The following is a 6000-nucleotide window of genomic DNA, read 5'->3' on the forward strand; positions in this document are numbered from 1 at the left end:
TACAAAAAAAAAAAAAAACCACACACAGAGGGGAAAGAGCGTCCCTCCCCCGCGCATGGGCAGTGCTCGCAGAGCCGCTGGGCTCCTTCCCCAGTCCCTCCCACCTCAGGACTAGGCGCATGCGTATTAAGACTATGAACGCGTTTCAGGCTGATAGGGAGGACATGTGAAGTACTGTCCTTACTAGCAGAACAGGCGGGAACGAAGAAGGGAGTGACTCAGAGGACGGGACGCAGGGCAGGACTAGAGGGCGTTTGGGCTTTATCCCCCTGTGGAGGAGGAGAACAGGCAGCGCGAGGCCGCCACAGACTCTGGCTACCTTACCTTTGCCAAGGGCAGGGTGGGTGCTGACTAGCTCAGGCTCTGCCCGAGTCTGTTTTTCATGAAGCAGAGGAAATTATGTGAGGGTCTTCCCTTGACTCTGCTGGATAAAAGCTTAACAGTGTGACCCAGGGGTGCCCTGCTGCAGGGGTGAGAAAGAGTGTTGCCCTAAGTTCTTCCAGTCTAGCTCTAGGCTGAATCCCTCTGCTCTGTGTTTTCATAGGAAGTATATTTTGTATTCATTTTATTCTAGCACAAGCACCCTATAAATGCTAAACAACTGCTCTAGCGTAGGCACATCAACCAAACAATTTTCCATGCAATTTTTTTTTAAATAAACCACATTCTTTGCACGACTTAGGCAGCCAGACAGCTATCCCTAAACCAAGAGAAAAAGTTGTTTGTTTTACTTTAGTGAAAGCTTTATTTTAATAGTACAGTATTGAAGAACCATTCATCTATAGATTTTCAATACACTTTGCAAAAGTTTCTCACAAACCCTCTGGGATAAATTAACAATAATTTATACTCACTTTACAGATGGAGAAACAGGTACAGAAGTGTGGTGACTTGCCCAGTTCAATAAGCCAGTGGCAGAGTGAATAGAAGGGATTTCAGGGTGCTGATTTTTCTTCCACACCACAGGGAAACGGGTGCAACTCTATTAGGTTTCATTGTTGTAAACAGTAGTATTAGATGAAAAATCAGGCCTCTGAAGTATTTTTCTAATTGTCTTCTGAGTACACTCCTTTCTCATATTTATTTTAGGACCATTTAAATCATAAAAGTTGCATTTAAGGCTCCCTGCATTAAAAACAGTCTGAAATAATTGTTTATATGATTAACATTAAAATCTTCCAGTAGCACTATAAAAATATTTTATTGCCTCTTAATTGCTTTAATGCACAGATATATAGCAATCCCAAGAGGACTGAATATATTCCCAGGTTGATCTACACTTTTGTTTGTAATATTGTTTTGGCCAGTCAATGTTTTCAGAGTAGGGGAGAGCACCTAGGTAACTCATCTCTGCATGCATTTGTAACTGCAATCAGTATGAGCCCAATGCAGGAAACTGAAAGTACTAGCTTTTATTGCCAGAGATAGAAATATTTAGGCTAAGTTGGGGCAAAGCTACTATCCACATTGTGAGTGAGTGAAGAGAGGCTGTCAGCCCAAGAAAAACTCAGTGTCAGCCCCAAGTCCTTTCAGGCAGGCACACAGACAGACATTTCCGTTTGCACTTCTCTTCCCCAGTGGAAAAGGAATCCAGCAATTCCCTTTCTGAATTACATGACTGCAGGCAGACAGCCCATAGACCTTTCTAGTTGTTCCATGTTGTTACAGGTAGAGTATTAGAAGCAGCATCTTGAGGCAGTGAGCAGAATCATCTGGTCTGACCTGTGATTGGCATTGGTACACAGAACCAAATGGGGCAGGGTGGAACATAACCTGGACTGGTCTAAGCCAGCAACTGGATCAGTCATTTGACTAGGCCCAAAGGTGGGCACTTCTGTAAGCAGTGAAGTCTAGGGTTACTTACCAACTTTCTAATCGCACAAAACTGAACACCCTTGCCCCGCCTCTTCCCCTAGGCCCTGCCCCCACTCTGCCCCTTCTGAGGCCCCACCCCTGTTCACTCCATCCCCCCTTCCGCTCTCCCCGACACTCACGCCCTTGCTCATTTTCACTGTTCTGGGGAATTGGGGTACAAGAGGGAGTGAGAGCTCCAGCTGGGGGTGCAGGCTCCAGGGTGGGGCTAGAAAGGAGGGGTTCAGGGGGGCTGCGTGCTGGGGTGCCAGCTCTGGAGTGGGCCAGGGATGAGGGGTTTGGGGTGTAGGAGGGAGCTCTGAGCTGGAGCCATGGGGTTCAGAGTGTGGGAGGCAGCTCCAGGCTGAGGCAGGGAGTTGGGTGTGAGCGGGGGGTATGGGCTCTGGGCTGGGGGTGCGGGCTCCAGGGTGGGGCCAGAAATGAGGGGTTCAGAGTGCAGGAGGGGGCTCAGGGCTGGGATAGGGGGTTGGGGTGCAGGATCTGGGAGGGAGTTTGGATGCAGGAGGGGGTAAGGGGTGTGGGCTCCAGGTGGTGCTTACCTCAGGAGGCTCCCCAGAAGCAGCAACATGTCCCTGAGCTCCTAGGCGCAGGGACAGCCACGCAGCTCTGCATGCTGCCTCAGCCTGCAGGTGTCACCCCTACACCTCCCGTTGGCCATGATTCCTAGCCAATGGGAGCTGCAAAGCTGGCAATCAGGGCACGGGCAGCGCACAGAGCCCCCCTGGCCACACCTCCACCTAGGAGCCAAGGGACATGTCATCACTTCCGGGGACCTGCCCGGAGCCAGGTAAGGAGCCTGCCAGCACCGCCAACTGGACTTTTAATGGCCTGGTCAGTGGTGCTGACCGGAACTGCCAGGGTCCCTTTTTGACCGGGCGTTCTGGTTGAACACCAGACACCTGGCAACCCTAGATTGAAGGCATATTCACATTCATTATTTCTGATACATATTTTTATAGATCCAATATACCCAGCCTTTGCCTGCAAGGAGTGAGATCATGTCATTGTTCTCTCCACATATGGTTTTTAAGTGCCCCATCAGCACTAGAGTTCCTGTCGTTGTGTACTGGAAGAAGAGACTGAAATAGTGCCTAGCCTTTGTGCTAGGGCTACAGTGAGGGGAAATGCCTTCTCTCTTATCCACCCACCTCATGTGTAGTCCTAGACACAACCTGGACATCAACTAATTAAAAATGTGATTTAGCACAGGGGTTCTCAACCTTTTTCCTCTGAGCCCCTTCCCCCCAGTGCTACATAAACAAACAAACAAACCACACAGCCCAGCTGTGCCACAATAACTGTTTTTCTGCATATAAAAGCCAGGGCCATCATTGGGGTAGCAAGCAGTGCAATTTCCTGCCCCCCTCTCCCCCATCCCCCCCGCATTGCTCAGGCTTCAGTTACAGCCCCAGATGGCGGGGCTCAGGGCCCTGGGCTTCAGCACCATGCACTGAGACTTTGGCTTTCTTCCCTGGACCCCAGGGAGTCTAATGCTGGCCCTTCTTGGTGGGGCCCCTGAAACCTGCTCATGGCCCCCCAGGGGCCCCAGACCCCTGGTTGAGAACCACTGACTGATGCAATACTTTGAGTCTGCTAAGTCTATCAAGTTCATTGTTTCCTGCTGCCCCAAAATATTTAAGTTTTCAGCTATTTAATTGTACTGCAGTGTGCAAACTGAAGGTTAATTTAGGGAAGCCAGAGACACTTTTAGGTGGATATCTGCCCAGATTCTCAATAGTTCTGGCCCATACTGCTTACTGAAAGCAGTAGGACCATCATTTATACATTTGATTAAGACTATCAAGAAAACATCAATACTGAACTATTAATTCAACAGTACATTTGTCAAGTTCAAATCAACAAGTTATCAATATTGTAATCTATCAAATCAGATTAATCCAAAAAAGGAATCTAAGGACGTGGCTGTCCATTTTTTTTTTTAAACCCCAACTAAATAACTTTATCAAACTGTCAAACCAGGACTTGGAGTAGGTAAAATATTTGGAGGCTGAAAACAAATTATTGGTGGTGTCTAAACCACAACCTCAAAACCAATCAAAGCTTCCTTGAGTTTGAATTTTTGCATAGTAGCTAACCCTTTTCCTCCCTGCTGACCACACACCATCCTGCAGATATAATGTAGCCCTTATCAGAACACTGAGAAGCAGAAGTTTGGCAACTCTTGTTTGACAGTTTACCAATGACAGCTTTATATTTCTTAGGAAAGTTAGTTTTCCTAATCCATCTGTTTGAGGATGTAATTTCCCTCTTTGCATCCCTCCACTTGCTCCCTCTTTTCACATCAAACATAAGCTGCTTGTCTCCACTTTCCAGACCATCCGAAGTTTATCCTTACCTTAGCCATCTTCTTTCATTCAGTATCAAAATGTTGACTCCCACCACTGATTCAATGGTGCCAACCTCCATCACACACTTCGTTAAATATTAAAACAAGCACTTATGTGTATCTTTCCTTGCTTCCCCTCATTCTCAGGAGGAGCACCCCATAAACATCCTCAAAACTACTTCGTTATTTTCTTTCATACCACTCCTTAAAACAAAATAAGTCACCTCTTCTGTGATTTCTACAAAAAACATTAACAAACATAAGGCTACTAGTGTGTTGATACCACAGCCTATATTGCGGACCAAGGTTATTGTATTGTTTTCTTGTACTTATCTATCTGTAGGAAAATGCACTCATTGCTGGTGCACCCTCTCATAGCTAGGCATAATGTAGCTCTCTCAAACTAGCATCCCCGCAGACAGGTACTCCAACCCTGTAGTTGTCTTGTCTCTTCTTGTGATCTAGTCCTCCAGCCAGGTCACTATTTGTTTCCTCTTTCCAGGGGGGACAGAAAGTCAAAAAAACAAAACAAACAAACAAACAAAAAACACAATAGTCTTGCAGCCTCAAGCAGAGTCTTTAAGGCAAGTCCCAACTCAATAGTCTTTCTGTCCCTAAACTGCAGGGTCTTTACATCACCTGTTCCAGTGTCCAGTAGAATAGCTAACACCCCAAGTCTACATCCCTGAAATCCTATCCCAATTTTGAGACCCACTCCAGGAGCTAAGTTAACTCATTTTCTATTACTTTTTCTAATTCTCCTCTCTCCTGACTTCTACGAGCTCATTTTCTGAGAGCAAGGAAACAACACTTGCTCCTAGGTCTTCTCTAACACTGATCATTCTTACTCCTTTTAAGGAAATCTGACTTCTTTCCAAGTGAACCTGCTAATTGACCTACTTAACACACCTCCAGGTGCTAGCAGAGGGGCTAATTGTAACCCTCTCAGTAATAGTAAGGGCTTTATACCCCATCACACCATCTGTTGTCTCTTGTGTTATACTTAGATTGTAAACTCTTTGGGGCAGTAACTGTCTTTTTGTTCTGTGTTTGTACCATGCCTACCACAGTGGGGACCTGGTCCCTGACTAGGGCTCCAAGGTTCTATGGTAATGCAAATAAATAATAATAACTTACACAAAATATGGAGCAAGTATTATATACAGTAGAGTGTAGGCTTGTTAAAACCTGGGCAACTTGCTTTCTCATGGGGACATTTACTGGTGCTCATATGCACACATACAGAGCCACACTTTTACATCCTAAAATTAAAGAATAAAAGGCTGGGATGTCTTCCAGATAATAAAAACACAACTCCAAAACAGAAAAAGGAGAAAGTAAGAGCTTTAAAGTAACAGGAAGTTAACAAACGCTTCAACTCTCATGATCTGGGCTCTGATGAAATAGAAATTGGAACCCCTGTCAAGGAGCCAGATGGTGATGTTGCTGATACAGGGCTTCTTACCAGCAGCAGGGTGCAGGAGACTGATCAAAGGATTGTGTAGCCTGTTTGTTGATGTTGTGACTTCCTTCCTCAGAGGTGATCAGTCTCGGGGTTCTGTAATGTCAGTTTTTCCTCAAGTGGCTTGTTAATCCAAAAGGCAAAGACGTTGTCTTTTCCTTTTATTCTTATAGTTTGTGACCCTGTCTTATTCCACCTCCAGGGCAATGATTCCCTCCATGGCTCTTGGGCAATATGATGTGAAACACACCTTGGATTCCAACAGTGTGGCCCAATCAGGTTGGAGTTAAGTAATCCTTAGGATAGCACCAGTTTGGAA

This window comes from Trachemys scripta, chromosome 10 (genome assembly GCF_013100865.1).
Source record: "Trachemys scripta elegans isolate TJP31775 chromosome 10, CAS_Tse_1.0, whole genome shotgun sequence".
In the NCBI taxonomy this organism is placed as follows: domain Eukaryota; kingdom Metazoa; phylum Chordata; order Testudines; family Emydidae; genus Trachemys; species Trachemys scripta.